Source organism: Wasmannia auropunctata, unplaced genomic scaffold (genome assembly GCF_000956235.1).
Source record: "Wasmannia auropunctata unplaced genomic scaffold, wasmannia.A_1.0 LD334204.1, whole genome shotgun sequence".
Taxonomy (NCBI): domain Eukaryota; kingdom Metazoa; phylum Arthropoda; class Insecta; order Hymenoptera; family Formicidae; genus Wasmannia; species Wasmannia auropunctata.
Window position 1 is genome coordinate 324028 of NW_012028686.1, and position 16898 is coordinate 340925.

Genomic DNA, 16898 nt, shown 5'->3' on the forward strand with positions numbered 1-16898 from the left:
TTGAGCTTACTATCGCACCAAAGTGTGTCTATCCGATCCGCTTACATGCTCTTGTCACCTTAATTGCATCTAATTGCTAGATAGCTTAGATTTGGATTAATTGTTTATTAAGAAAGATTGATCACAAATTGCTTTAAGACTTCACGATTTGAATTTCGACATATTCCATAGTTTGTAAAAACATCTTGTCAAAAAAAAAATCTGATGGTGCATTTCCTACCAGCGACTTTGCGAACGGATCTATGCCGGATATTAATTCCAAGTATTTGCTAAAATAAAATTTACTTGGCAACATGATGTTTTCATATGAGGAAAGAGCCCTTGGCGTATTGCAGAGTAAGGTAGAATAGCAGAGGAATTTGCCAAGTGAAAAAAAAGACGCTCGAAAAGCTTCAGGTTCCTGAGACTTTAGAGAGATCGGAACGCGACGCTCCCGTACGACACAGGCGGTAAAAATAGGATAATGCACGGCGAAGTTCCGGAGGAATAAAAAGACAGGGAAGAATCGCGCCTCTCTTTTGGAGATGGAGAAGCGAAGGAAACTTTCAAGGCGTGTCGATAGCCGGCAGATAAGGACGGGAACATCGAAATTTATGGCGTGGCAAGATAGCAATATCCAGGAATATCCGCGGCGTATGATGCCGTTTAGGAAGACGGAGAGAGAGAGAGTCGGCGGGAGACGATCCTGTTTACGAAAACATTACGCATTCTTTCCCCACCGGCCAAGACACGTGGACTCACCCTCTGGGATTTATCGCCCCGGCCATTCCGCTTGTGTTTCTGGTTATTATTGTCTGAAATTATAAATGTAGACGCACATCGGTCGGTATCCACCGATTGACTGTTGAGGCAGCGCGTAAGATTCACGTTCGCGAATGACTGTTCAAATGCGTTGTTGTCAAAAATAGTTCGAATGCGTCACTGCGATCTATCGCGAACACGTAGCGCGAAGTGCAACGAGCTGTCTGAACGCCCGGCTGGCTGGAATATAAAGCAGCACGAGCCACAGCCATCGCTGTAAATGGCGACGGTTATTGCTACTTTCCTGCTATCATGCCGCTATGATTTGTTTCAGTGTGGTACTTTAGGCACCAGGAGCGAACGAAAATTTTCTAGCGTACTATACGCGATCGACGACTGTGCCACGCGAATTATATTTCGAGTGCGAAATATATGATAACATCGCATCTAGAATTGAAACGCCGGCGATGATCGTTATTTATTCCTTCTTTGACAAATAAAAAACAAAAATTGAATATCAATTGCACATACCAGAGACGTTTGTTATTGTGGGATGTACTTGTCTCGCGACAAGCCCGAAAATTTCTCTTGTTAATAAAAAAATTAATAATACATTAATAAATTTTAGAAACATATGTCAATACACGAAAGATTTATAATTGAATTTTATTGAAGTTAGATAATGAAACCGGAACTGTCACTGATATTCTAAATATCCTCAGAAAGGACAATTTCTGGCAACAAAACTGACAAGAAATATTCCTGACATACTTAATCTTATCACAACCTTATGCAGTATAAAAATAAAACATTATGATTAGGTTAATAATCCTATATTTTTCTCTCTTGAATTAAATAAGATTAACTATTGTCTTAAGACAAGAGTGACATATATAAAATTAAGTTTCAATTGGGGTAGATGGAAAGTTCATTCCTTTTTTTGGCTAAAGAATTGCATTAGTGCAAATATAAAAAAAAAACTAGAATAAATTTTCTTTTCAACTCAATATATTCTTACGTTTAAAATAAATTTTTATCTGATTGTAATACACGATGCTAGCTTATAGTATTTGGCACGCAACTGATGTGCTATCGTCTTTCTTTCATCATTTTATTCTAGATTTAAGAATATTTTATTCTAGATTTTATTCTAGATTTAAGAATTTCCGATTTAAGAGTAAAATAAAAATTTTTCACTTAACAATAAATATGATTGGTTCTACATCGATCCTATCTTATATGATAGATCGCAAAGTAACAGCATTGGATCCGAAAATCTTTTTTATGGATTCTTTCTATACTTATATTGTGAATGATTGAGTGAGTGAGAGAAAGAGAGAGAGAAAGGAGGGGATGCAGTACGAATTATTCATCTCATTTAGTATGGAGAGTATCGGATATTCAATATCCTGTCTTCTAGTTAGTTTGATGAACGGTAGTCCTTAATCGATTATTTGCGATACTAAATTTCGCATAAATTTGGACCACACCGCAGCTGGGTTGCAGTAGGAAAACGTTCTCTGGGAATATTCGTTATCATTATCAGATCGCGCCGTGATATTTTACGATTCCTACCGTGCAGGTACGTCATATTTATCGGTTACAATATGAATTGTAAAACACATTGGCTCGGCCAACGATCGGCCATTGCTAACGCCGACCGTTAGTGGCATTGTTACGATTCGTACGGTATACCTGAGCGCTCGTGAAAATTTTTGGATAGCGAAAAATTTATCGGGCTACTTCTCGCGCGCAACACCGTGAAAAGATTCACAGGTGTAAACGCGTGTACTAAACCATAGATGCGGAGAATATCGGGAAACGTATTACACTTTTGTGCCGGGAGTGTCTGAGCTGGTCTTGCGCAATGGTGTACACCGAAGCGGAACTTATCCGCGATCGATCGCGCCGTTGAAACTAGAGTTTAAACTATAACGGGTTACACTGGCGACAAAAATTGAATATCAAATAATAGTCGATGCCTACATTGCTGTATGTATAGAATCTGTAATGACGTTAAACCGTCAAAATGGATTTTGCAATGGTAATATGTATTTAGAGCTTATATACACAGCTGTGTGCAGATTGTATAACTTATTCACACTATATCGAAGTGAATATATATCGTGCTCCAATTATACATATTACTAGGGGATATTTTTACAATGGAACCAATATACAAAATAGTAATTATGTTATCATAAAGAATGATTAAATTATCAATAGAAAATCAAACTAATAGAAAATCAAACAAATAAAAAAGATTTAACAGATATCTTGTAAAAATTATATTGGTATCAATTTAAATTATCGACCATCACGTTATTAAAATTGTATCTCATAATTTCAATTTGATTGCTATGGAAATTTTTTTTGAAAATTTTACGCTGACTCATACATTCGACAGCTTGATGATATTTTACACGTGTTTTAGATTATTTAACTGTTGCACTTTACATTTGCTGTAATTGTTTCACAATTACCGTTGCAAATGCAAAATATGGTACTTCAATAGCGATTCTTCTGTGGGATTGAACAAGAGAGTATACATAGGTATTCACAGCTACAATGTCATTTGCAAATTCATGTTACGACTCGCCTATAAAGAAGATGAAAAACGTAAACGATACTAGAACGAGGCAAAATTGCACTACTATCAGGAAGAGAGAGGCGTTAAGGAAGAATTATGACGATTGCGCACCACATAGAATTGTAAAAGCGATTTGCTTAATATCGACAATATTTTGATATTTATAAGCAAAAAATGCAGGACTTTTATGCGAAGAGACATTCTTAATATAATACTGAGAGATCTCATTTTCGCTTTTATATTACATTTTAACCCTCTTCCTCCCAATGTTACATCTATATTAAAACATCTCTTATAAAAGCTTACAGTTTAATTAAGAATGTCATGAAAGACGATAACGCTTGAAAATGCTCGAGCACACCGAATATTGTCACACTGTTTCTTAACATAAATTCTCTCTGATTAAGGAAAATAATCTGAATAATAAGATGGATAGTATCTAAATCAGTAAGGTTAAATTTGCGAGGTATAATTTAGCAATCTTTTATAAACAAAATTTTTAGAACCACAGAAACACTATAGTGTCTTACGGAGTACTCTGTACTTACATGTCAAGTCTTAATGATAAGTACCGAATTGATGATAAGTATCTAATTTCAAATTCTATTCTGATTAATATGTGAAAATCGTACATGTACACTGTACAGTCGTGGACATATCGGCGACACTTTTTTGTCATAGGTTTTTAGTATGTATTTAATATATATAATATATATTTTATAGGTAACTAATATTTTGCAAATGCGAACCACGATAGTGTACTAGCTTTAGTTTAGTACACCAATCGTGGTTCGCATTTACAAAATATTAGTGCGTTTCAAAACCTATTAAAAAAAAGTGTCGTAATCGATATATCCACGATTGTATATATAACGCTAAATACAGATGTCAATATGAATCTAAACCTGGAAAGGAATGAAAGAATACAAAAGTCTATATATGTTTAAAATTATTTATGAACTAGTTTACGATCACAAGATTAAACTGTCGATCAAAGCACAGTATTGGCTTGAAATATTAATACCGCAATCTTCAGGTAACGGAGGCCGAGTTTATCTTTATATAAAGTGTTTTAAAATTATCTACTTTCGTCTGAATTATATGATTTTAATGGCAGATCGATCTCCTTTCAACAAAATTTGTTTCATCTTTATCTCTTTTCACAATTTAAAAATTGTATACTATATATAATTATAATAAAACTTGATCTCAAAAGTTCGAATTGTACTAAAAATAGCTTAAACAATTACTTACTTAGAAATATCTTTTTATTTGAAACAGTATTTTTAAATATCAATTTATTAAAACTTTATTAAATTTATATGATCATAAAAATTATTAAAGCATATATCTGTTAGCAAGAATTCTGTTGCAGAAAGAATATAGACTAAGAGAATCTCAAGATGTGAAATGATTATTCCAGAACAACCCTCGTATGTATAAGCCTACGTATCTATGTGCGGTACTTTGTACGCGTCGTGACTCGAATGGCCGTTAGCCGTCATCTGTTAAGAACACGTAAAGGAGCCGCAGGAACAAGCGATTTATCACTGCAGTCATTCGTAACGAGGCTAGCCGATATGCTAATAGAATGATAAGTTAAGAGAACATACCCGCCGTCCAAACCTCCCCATTGCCCTCTTTACTCGTCGAAAGAGATACGTCGCGTGGTGAACGGTAATCCGCTAATGTCCAAGCAGTGTGTACCATGTGTACAGATAATTTATACGCGTGAGCACACACACGCACACACGCGCGCGCGCACATATACGTAACTATGCACGATCAAGCACGGAAACCGGTAATGGCATCAATCACTTGTTACAACCAATCAACCGTACGTTTCGTTATCCCGAACCGATGCGACGCGATGCATTCCCCGTCTATTTCCAGTAAATCGCATTTAATACGCGCTATATGCGCCTGCCGTGCCGCTCGAGATTGCGCCGACAGGAAATTACATCGTGGCGTTCCTCGCGTTCGTTCGCGAAGAAAGGGATGCGGCGGCGAATCCTACCCGCTACGGGCTTTTCCCTCCGATTCTCATCAGCTCGAACCGTTATTTCCGCACGCGGCACCGCCACGCCGCTCCGGCTGCCTCGTGCCGACGTGCGAGCCGCTGTCACTGCATATTCTCGACGGGACAAGACAAATTTTTACCACTATATATACCGCTCCGCACGAACTCGGTTCACCATTGTTCTCTGTGGAGACACATTGCACGGTCGAACAGGTGAATTTCGTTCGCCGGAGCGTGCCACTTCCCCCTTCGACCATGTAATTCTAGATAAACAAAACAGTTGTCGATAAAGGCGATCCGCAAACATGGGTAGTGTTTTTTTATTAAAAAATCTCTCCTCGTAGAGAACTTACAGAATCAATTTAATGAAAAGCACTTTCCGACCAACACGATTGCGCGTATGAAATATGCGTGTGCGAATCAGTGTACCTACATGAATTCGATTTCTCTAGATTTATTTCTCTTAAGGGTAGATCAAATTTTTTCTTAATAGCTTTTATGAAAGTTTCGCGGAGATACGTGACCGTTATTCGTTGGCATCGATTGGCATGCATGACGATCAGCGCTTTCGATGGCCGTCCATTTCGATGGCCTTTCATTTAGTTCCGTTGAATGTATATACTTCAGTACATAATATATCGAGGCAAAAACAATGGGCAAGAAATGGCAATGGAAAAAGAGTAGCGACTTCGAGACGAGGAATATAAAGAAACGCGATGTTTCTTCCGCGAAAGCGGGTAAAAAGAGCGCGACGGGATGGAAAATATGGTCCGACGGGTACAAGAGAGGAAGAAACATTAATATCGCCGGTCAGAGAGTTCCTGGTATTTGTATCACTTACAATTTACATTGAACACCCGGTATAAAGAACGCTTGTGCTCTCCGTCGGAGCATTCCAAACGGTCCGACGTGATTAAAAAGTCGGAGCCCTTCCCACACCGGCTGGTACCAACGCTAGACTAGACTCTGAATAATTCAATAAACGCGCGTTAATTCGCATATATACGCCATGGCACGACCACCGGCTCGTTCTCCCATGCGTGCACGAGTCCCCCGAAGTGACCAAAACTTTAAATTGTTAATCTTATCATGTTGACCAACTTGGCGCATTTATAGGATACTTCGGAAAGTGTATGAAAAAAATATTCCAATATATTTTGTTGTATATTTATCACGGTACTACGTTCGAGTAAAAATATGTCGAGCAAACAAATTTTAATATTATTAATGTTGACTTAAAATCATACTCGTACCAACAGCCAAAATTGAAATTATGCATTATGTACCTATAATTATTTAAATAATAAATAATAATAATAATAAGAAAGAGAGAGAGAGAGAGAGAGAGAGAGAGAGAGTTGTAGATATTATTAAAAAATGAAGCAATATGCAGCGACTTCTCTTCATAAGAGAAATCTGTGATATATAGAAATTAACGCGTATTACATAGTAAATAGGTGCACGCGGTTGTCTTTTGTCATCTCGATCGTCTTTTATTTTCAAGCGAAGCCCTCAAAGAGTCTGAATGAGCGAAAAAGTGAAACGCTTTTCTGCAGCCGATTGCATTATAATTTTTAAATGCGCGTATTTTAATAATTCTATTTCTCCCTCTACAGAGCTCTCCCTTACGGAATACGATTCCTATACATTATTAAAATAAATTTTCGATATTTATATCTTCATAAAAAATTTCGACGAATGAAGCGTATTAGAGATTAACGAACACATCGAAAGTATAACGCGAAAGAATATTATCGGGGAGCTTCGTCGATTTGGAGCATGAATAATTATAAGTAATCATTCATAAGCAATTACAATCCACGCGGTCCGATCGGATATCAAATTTGTTTCAATTAATTTATATTCACGCAGAAACGAACTTCGGAGCAGGGTGGTCTCTCAATGATTAACTGGCGTTACAAGTGATGCGCGTTGATTCGCGAACAATGAATCATTTATGTCAAGCTATAGGGACGACCGTGCCGTCGAAACATGGAGAATTTGAATATGTTAATACCAGAGAAGCGCGCTGCTTGGTTGCAAATTATATCGTCGTCCCGAGACGTCACGCGAACCGATGACGTCGACGTCCTCGTTTACGTCGACAGTCTTAACGTCACAGATTCAACCGAAACGTCAGCTATAATATAATATCCATTCACCATTCGTAATGACTTGCATGGTACGACTCTCAGCGCAGCTTGTAACGGTCGTTTGACTGATTCGCATTCGCATTCGCATTCGCATGTCGTTCTGCGTGGAATTCCGAGCGAAATGAGTTTCCACGAATTCATGATTGTTCTGTGTTAACTCACGCACATCGACCCGTTAATAGCTGACATGACTGAAATTACTGGAACTCTTAATTGTTAATCGCGTCTCATTGTACCATTTCGATTTATCTCGTTACCCATGCTGCATGCACACAAATTAATGTTTCATTTGATTTGACCGGACGCGTTTTGAGCACGTCAGATAGCAAAAATTGGAGTGGCTGCGCGAAATGTATAAAAACAAATGAAATGAAATGCTATAATGTAGTCATTGTAAAATGATATACTGTTGTTACAAAATTGTTTGTTTATTTATGCTATTATTATTCTCCATTATTATTTGTATGTTGTTAGCAAACATACCCTTTTCACAAATTTGACATTTGAGGAAAGTCGTCTTTTAAATTAATAAATTGCCAAAACAGAAATAAAAACAGATGAATAATAAAAACAAATACTCAGAACAAAAAATATATTTTTATATCTTTTATGCTTAATAGATTACGTAATATATATAAAAGTTAATTTCGTTGAAAATCTAAAAAAGGTAAACGTTTTATATATAAAAATTTATTTATACGCAAATTTTAACGTTATTCTATATATATGGAGAAAGCCCGTGCTTATGTAGTTTCGTAGGCAGTAAATCTTTGTGATCATTATAGGACAGCCCGTCTCGAATCATCTCACGCGGCACTGCGTATATTGCACACAGACATAAAGGGGTAGATGTTAACACGGGACATTACCGTATTCGCGTTCTGGAAAGTTTTGATGCCGCACTCGTGGAAAACATGACGCCGCGCTGGACATCGTTTTAATATCTCCACGGTGTGCATAATTACTTGTAATATTCGTCGTTCAACTGGTTCACGCGTTCAGCTCCCAAATTTGGAGTGGAACAAATTGCGACAAAGTTCGCGATTACCGGACATTAATTCGCGCACAATCGTATGCTACAGCGTCACAAATTTGCTGTGAAACTGCATAAAACTTTTAATTGTTAATCGTGTCCTATTCCTATCTCATGGGAAACTTCGTATAGACGGTATGATATAATTCGAAATACGTCCATTATTCAGAACTTACTTGCTTGGTACTATTAAATGTTAATATTCAAGTCACTTGACAGCGCCTCGTGCCAAAAATGATAAAATAAAATTTTAAAGTATATTTAATAATTTGATATATGCATATAATTGTGTGTAATGTGTAATAATCACATAAATTTTAAATATTAAATATTAAAAAAGATGTAAATTTTTACAAAAATTACAAATGTTCAACATCAAATAACAGAATTGAAATTTTTATAAAATTGTGATATTTATGCAAGTAATTATTTCATGAGATAAAATTGAAAGTATATTAAATCGGTAATTTTATTCGATTTTTTATTCTTTTGCGCAGAAAAATAATAAAAAATAATAGAATGTACAATAAATGAAATACTAAATCAGAATTATTACATTTGGAGAGTCACATAAATATACCATATTATAGTTTGTACAAATAATAAATATGCAAAAAGAATTTTAAATATTTTTAAATAAAAATATTAAAGTAACAATTTTGTTAAATTTATATAATTTAACTATTTTTTTATTTTTTTCTTTATAAGGACTTTTATAAGTGCGGCACTTTTTTGTAGGAATATCCCTTAAATTCCTTTTAAGACATCAATTCTATGTTTTCTTCTTTCCAGTTTTCTACTTGCCGTACAATCTTACGCCACCAGCTTGCGTTAATAGTTTATTTTATTTTGTTTCATTTATTTATATTTAAGTCGTTACTTATTATTTTCACTTCTTTAAAAATTTTCAAAAATTGCTGTAATAAATTTTTACATTGTTGTATCCATGTTATCAGAATTATTCAGCATTATCTAATGACCGCGATTGGTACTGAAAGGTCCTTCTATGATCATTCAGAGCTCTATGTTGGAACAGAGTAAATTTGTATGAGGCTCACAGAGTTAGCGCGTGTTAATTCGTACACAAGGCTCGTTACGCCAAAACAGAATGACAGGTATTACAGTAAGTGGTGAAATTTCGAATTGTTAATTAACCTGTCTTGAGTATTGATTCTCTCAACCGAAGAAAGCTCGAAATATCTAATATATCTTGCACAAAGTAAAAGTATATTTATATAAATTTTACATATATTATATTATTATCAAAATAAAATTATAAAAGAATAATCATTCAATATTAATTTTAATTATTAATACAGATTTTTTTGAAATTACAAGAGAACAGAAAAAGAAAAGAAATTTAATTTTATGAGAGAAAATACCTTCCTTTTCGATATTTCTAATCATATTCATATACACGATTATATATAAAAGATTTTGCTTACATTAATAAAAAACATTTAAAAAAAAATTTCAAGAAAGTTATCGAGTGATTGAATTAATACATATTCGATCGCAAAATTCGAATTTTCTGCACTTTTGTAAAAAATGAAGCAGTTAAGTAGCAGAGTTTATATTTTTCATTATAATTTAAAATTTAAGCAATTCTAGAAATTGACCTGGTCGATCATCATTTATCGTGCTTGTTCCGATCGAGCTTCGAATTTTATCAAAACATGCTGAGCTCATGAAGTCATGGAAATTTCAGAGTTCGCAGGAGGCGACAGCTAGAAATTCTTCCGCGCGACACGATAGAAATCAAATCTGCGTTAATGCCGCTTCGCGTGTTACACCAAGCTGATCCTGAAGAATAAAACGAGACCTGAATCGAACAAGTGACCGCGTTTTTCAACGACCGTTCGACGAATCGACGAGATACCTATATCCGTCGTCGATGGCCTCGGCATCCCCGAACCGTCGATCAAACTTTCAATCTACCACATCGGAGCACTGCCGGACAGTCCTCGTCGTTTAGCTCGGTCATGACTTTTACGACTAATAAGCCAATTAAGAGAGACTGCTGCAGGCGATATGTAAAGTCGTTTTCATCCAGCAACCTTCGAGTTCTCCCCAATCAATTACGGTTGCTCGCTACACATATAGTACATATGTACATATACATATGTCGAACTAAATCTTTCATTTTTATGGATAAAAATGGAGTCGCTTGGAAAACTAATATATACTAATAGTAATGTATAAAGATGCAGGAAGCCGTTTGCGCGATTTATCGTTTTGCGTTTCAGAATATTTATAATATAACAGAGTGTAACAAATAAAAAAACTTCCATAAAATTTCTATTTCTATAATAAAATTAAAATGTAATACAAATTATTAAACGTATAAATTTTATAGTATTTATAAAAGGTAACCGTAACCGCTACGGGATGCAATTATAAATTGTAAATTTGTAGTTATATATAAATTAACAATATAAATTATTTTTTCAAACAAGCATGGACCACAATAATTTTTTATAATTTTAATAATGTTTGCAATTATATTTTGTCAAGTTTTAATATAAACTTTCAATATAGGAATGCTATAATCAATGTTTATTGTAAATTCATATTTAACTTCAAACTTTGGAAAAAAAAGAAAATGTAATAGTTTCCATTGTATGCCCGCATATATGCGGATGAGAATTAAAGTAAAGAAAAGTGTGATTATCGTGTCACAAGAGATCGGTGTTTATTTTCCAACGAATAGAAATGATTATTTAATTACCCGCGACGTGCGATTGTGTATCGGGAAATAATGGGAAATTTCGTGATTTGTTTGTCCGTGGCGTTACGAAGCAAAATTGGAAGCGTTTTATTAACGAGGGACGATATGCGATCCGAACGACCTCGAGATACATCATCTCTCGTCGGCCATGGTTGTTGTCGTTTATCAAACTGTAAACTGTAGAGGATTTCATGATGGAAAGTCGTATTAAGAGAAAATACGGTACGGTTGAACGGTGATCAATCCCGCGCGGGGGGGACAATGCGAGATGATCGACAGATCGACGGTACGCGGACACATTTGTTTAATTTATCGGCTGTAGTTTTGAAAGCGGATCATTATCGCGATTTGTTCCCGCAAATTATTCACGGATTACCGTCGGGGAACGTTATTCCTCTTTTTATTATAGCGACAGGCAACGCTGACGATTACAAACGCGTAAACGTTTACGCAGCAGCTAGTGGACAGCAGAACGTTAATTTGTTCGCTTGTTAATTTGATCAAGTTTTGAGGAAGCGATAGAGCGAATAATCGAAAGTAATGCCATTTGCAAGTGTAATTTATTACTCCGGCAATGAATGGCCGCCCGCGCGTAATGCTCTTTCGCGTTTCATATCGCGATGATCGTGCATTCGTATTATTATACGCAGCGGGAGTAATCAATCGCTGATTAAATTTTATGTACCATGAGCTAAACTAAATTCAAAAGGAAATTGTTAGTTGTTTAGCAATATATTCGCTATACGATTTTGATGGACTTTTATAAGCCATTTATATGGAATTGTATTGTCCAGTACAAATTTACAGACAAATGGGTAAATTTATTTGTAATTAATTTATAATTCCGCCTCAAATTTGATTTCAAAGTCAATAACCTTAAAATATTATAAATTATGAATCGATTCAATCAAGAGAGAATTAAAAGATTTGGTGATTAATTGATCGCGTGCGATCATTCAAAAGAACGTTAATGCGAGCTATACATTAGCGCCGCTGCAAAATCATAAAAGCAGAAATAATATCATAATGCGTGCGCGCAAACGAAATATAATATTTTTACTAATCCGCGAATATACGGATTATTTAAAGTTAAATATATCATTCATGATGTGTTTTTTTTTTATAATTTAGTTTCGCAGAGCTTTAGCTCTGCCATCGTAGGTATCTTATTGATCACGCGATATGCAGGTCACGCCGAAACGAATCGCCACATCATAACGATGCGTGATACATCGTTGCAGAAATATTGCAACGCAGAGATATTAAAATTTACACGGTTCAAAAATAAAATAGAGTTTTTTTAACTGCTGCATTTTTTTGTAATAATTGCGTGAACATTTACAGAATTACACTGTAACTCTTCTTTTTCATCGATATGTTGCTGCTCGAAATACTGCACATTGGGGCGTGATTATTGTATAAAATTGTTGATTATTAATTGTATATACATATATATATATTAAATAAAATCCAAATATAAAACAAGTTTATTTAAAAATTACTTTAAATCATAAAAAACGAAACAAATCAATTTTAATTAATTATATATTATACATGTTCATTGAATTAGATATATAAAATTAAATAAAATTAATATTCTTAATTCTTTATACTTTAACCTATTTTTTTATACAAGTGAATATTATGATTATAATTTAATATTTCTATTTTGACACATGTATGTTTTATAAATTACTTTAGAGAATAGCGAGGCTATCTTATTGAAGTAATAAAGTTGGATTTTACTTATTATTTTTACTGGTAGTCAAAATAATGCATCGGGAACACACGAGCGAGATATGTGTAAAATCACGGTGATGGAAAAGGTGTCGAATCATCCGGCGAAACGAATAATTTATCACGCGAAAAATGACAGGATTTACTCACAAGTTGATTCGCCGTCTCTTCGTCGGCCGCTTCGTTCCTCCGAAATATTTACACGTTGCAAGCTGCAGAGTCACTGCTTTCCCGCTGTCGACCGCTTCATTTCTCCGATTATTCGCGCGGACACGAATCGATCAGAAAGCAGCGAGTGATCACGACCGGCTGCGCCTCGTGTGGTAATCCCGGGCTTAAAACACATCGCGTACGAACGAATAACGCGGCACGCATTGACCGTTCGTCATTTTCGTGTCCGCGCGGGCACTCCCGACGTTTATTCTCGGCGTTACCACTAATTACCAACCTGCCCGCTTTCGTACGCGGCAACAACGTTCGCGACACGCGACGGATCGCTCGGGAATCCTTGTGTTTCGGGAGTAAAGGCAAGATTGGTATCGCGTAATCTGGAGTAATCCACGTGTTTTCGTTGTTTGATCGTTCGAAGAGACGAAATACAATGTATACATTGGTCCATTGAATCGAATGGCACCCGCGATGCGCGTTTGCCTCAATTACGAGCGTCGTGAGTTAATCGCGCTCGCACGCGGCAGTCGATGCCTCGCGACTCGCGACGATAATGCACCATGAGATTATTGAGATTCGACACCCGTTCGCGTGTACTCAGCTTCGCCGTCGACTGCAGACAAAACACGCGCGAGACGCGGGACGCGCGGCGCAATCTCAAAGACATTCCGCACCAAACGCCGAGCACCGAGAGACTAGCAGCTACCAACTACGCGAGTCAAAACAAGTACCAACATATGCATAATCACCGACGAAATACTCTTAAAGACCTTACGAGAGTTAGTAATTGCTCAAATTTAAGCAATTAGTCAATAATATGACATTATTTTTATGATTTATTAATCAATGTTTTTTAGATGTGTACATCGAAATTCATCTGTATTATATCTTGCTAATAGAATTAATTTGATTTAAAATTGCATTTTTATAGTTACCATCCGTGTTTGATTATCCAAGGAGATCGTAAAACAGTTGGAGAAAAATGTAATTTTGCGGCAATATATATGATATTATAAGAGCATTATTAAATATTCATATTTATTTATAAAACACTTATATAATAAAATTCATGATTGCAATAATGTATTATTCAAATAAATCGCAAATTTATGTCAAGAGTCGATAACATCGTCGCTCTGCAATTACCTCCGGGCCCCCGGGTCCTTTGGTTGGCACGAAAATTTATCCAGGGCTGTCGGTCTTTAAGAATATCTCGTCGGTGGTATAATATATTTGCTCTCTGCGGCTGCATTAAATTTTTCTATCTCGTTTTCATCAGACTTCAAATATCTAGGTATTTTCATTTTAAGCACAACGTGTGCATTAATTCAGCTACAAAAAATAGACCTAATATTGCCGTCTTTTTTTTTTTACTGATGTATTAATAGCGGCAAATTGATTTTGTGCGTTTTAATATGCGCGATTAATACTTTTATTATATTAAATATTTAAACGTTTTAATGTAATAAATTAATTTATAATATAATATTAACGTATTAATGCTTTGTGCTTCTCGATAAAATAATTCGAAATATGCGACGAGTCATTGAAGTATTAATTTCTGTACTTTAATGAGTAAATTTTAGTTTTATAAGTCAATTTTGGTTTTATTAATTATCTGAGTTACGATCGATCAATTTTGTTGTAAAATCCATCACAATTGATCTTTAAGTCAAAACGAAATTTTTAAATTACAATAACATTTTATGGGCTGTTTAATTGTACAACAAAGACGTACGCGGAGTACGTTCGTACTTTGAACCGCTGAATATATTTTTCTACACTATAACTACAGCCAGGATAAAAACGAGGTTGCAAAGACTACACGTATAACGAAATATTTTTCGTACATTTCGGTTTGTGTGTCAAAATGAAATTAAAGTCGGATAAGGCAGCAAATTTGTTATTATTAATGTCGAAACATATATAAGCAACAATTTTATCATCTATTGTTAGTATTCATTTTCATGTAGATTAACTGTAATCTCAATTTAACAGACTTTTTCAAGTTTTAAGGATTAGAAAAAAAGAAAAAAATAAATTTATTTATTTGTTCTTTACTTTTTTCTAATCCTTAAAATTAGAAATTAAATTATGTAAATTGAGATTAAAATTATATCAATTTAGTAGAAATGGACATTATTGTGACTCGTAGACCGAATACACATTAAGTATTTGCTTTGACTAGCACTTTAGTTAGTTTCCTTTTTTGGACGCGCGGTCGTTCCAGTCGCACCGATCAAACTTACTTCCGCGTGTCGGCGGCGCCGCGGCAGGATCGCTCCGCAATTGTTTTGCGTCGAGAGTGACTCTCGCGTGCATAAGTGCACTGTGCACACAAGGACGAGGGGGGTGCGCACTTGCGAAACCGAGCGACGGGTGATTCCGGAACGTTGAATTAGTCGGAAGACGCGCGCGCGTGCGACGATAAAGTTAACCAACTTTCCCCTCGTGTCGCGCGAATCGAGGTTATCGCGCCACCGCTCCGAACTTGCCGTCGCGTAATTCGGATCTTTCGTCGCGCCGGTCGCGCGCCTCGGCGATACGTAAGCGCGCGGAGGCGTCGCGCGGGAGACGTCGCGGCGCGCGTCGCGGCGCGCCGCGCCGGATCGATAATGCGAGCGGTGCATTTTGCGATGTTTACTCGTCTCGAAAGTGCGGGGGGGAGCGGGGGGGGGGAGGGAAGGGCAGGAGAGAGGTGTGCGTACGCGATTACGTGCGACGGGTGATTATCGCGTTTGTGCTAATTGGCGCGAAGACTCGCGGTTAAACCATCGTTTCCCCGACCGACTGATATCCGCGCGAGTGAGTGTCTGAAGCGAAACGGATCGATCGACGGAGTGCGAGTGCCCGGAGCGAGGCGAGGGATCGATCGGCGTGGAGGCGGCGTCGACCGACTGCGGCATCGACTTGTGAGTAATTATCCGCTTATTATGGTATTTGAACGATTAATCGGCCATTACTTTGCTCGCGACGATTTCACGACGTCGCGAGGTAAACACATTCCCGCACCACGATCGTGGCATCGCAATTTCCTTCGTTTTTGTCTGCCGACCTTTTTATATCATCTCCGGTTTGGAGAAGATTGAACCGAATTTTGAACTGTGTAACGAGCCGCCCCGTTGATGATTGCTCACCGCGAATCCTCATCGCTGGGGCATTCCTTTGATGAGGAACGAACACGTAATCTGACTACGCAACTCGTTCCGCTAACGTATGAATGTATACGGGACGGCGGAAGGGGGGGAGAGAACGATTTTTTTAACGATCACACGATACCCCCGTAAAGTCCACTTTAGACGATCTGTAATTTGCATCAGATTTCAGGATATGATTCTACAACGTGATACGCTACATATTTTGACGTATGCGCATGCATTTTGATGTAGGTTATTTCATACTCCGCGTGTGCATTCTGATTCTCTTCGAAGGTTTTACACGGCACATCAAATATAAATCTATATTGAATTCTATATTGAATTGCAGATTTTCTTGTGTAAAACTTAGGATGACCAAGCCCCGATTTAATTGGCAATTATTTCAACTGGCAAAATTGCGTACGGTAACATTTTCAACTATATAATTTGTTATCTCTAATCCAATTTTTTTTCCATAACGTGAAACAACGAGAAATTAATAATTTTATTAACAAAATCGTATAGTTATTGCTCGAAAAACTAAGCTCGGAGCTTGGTCAAAGTTATCCTTAATAAAATTTGTTACAATGT

At 36.5% G+C, this 16898-nt stretch overlaps 1 protein-coding gene across 5 annotated transcripts in view; it reads right to left on the minus strand.

The window, feature by feature from the left end:
• LOC105459175 (hemicentin-2) overlaps positions 1-16898 on the minus strand; it is a 261045-nt gene that overhangs the window by 198716 nt on the left and 45431 nt on the right. The window contains exon 1 of one of the 5 annotated variants that reach the window (XM_011704974.1): positions 13153-14160. The exons of the other annotated variants lie outside the window; for them this stretch is intronic. The gene's annotated coding sequence lies outside the window, so the exon portion shown is untranslated. Of the gene's footprint in view, positions 1-13152; positions 14161-16898 lie in introns of those variants that run through there. 5 annotated transcript variants of the gene reach the window in all.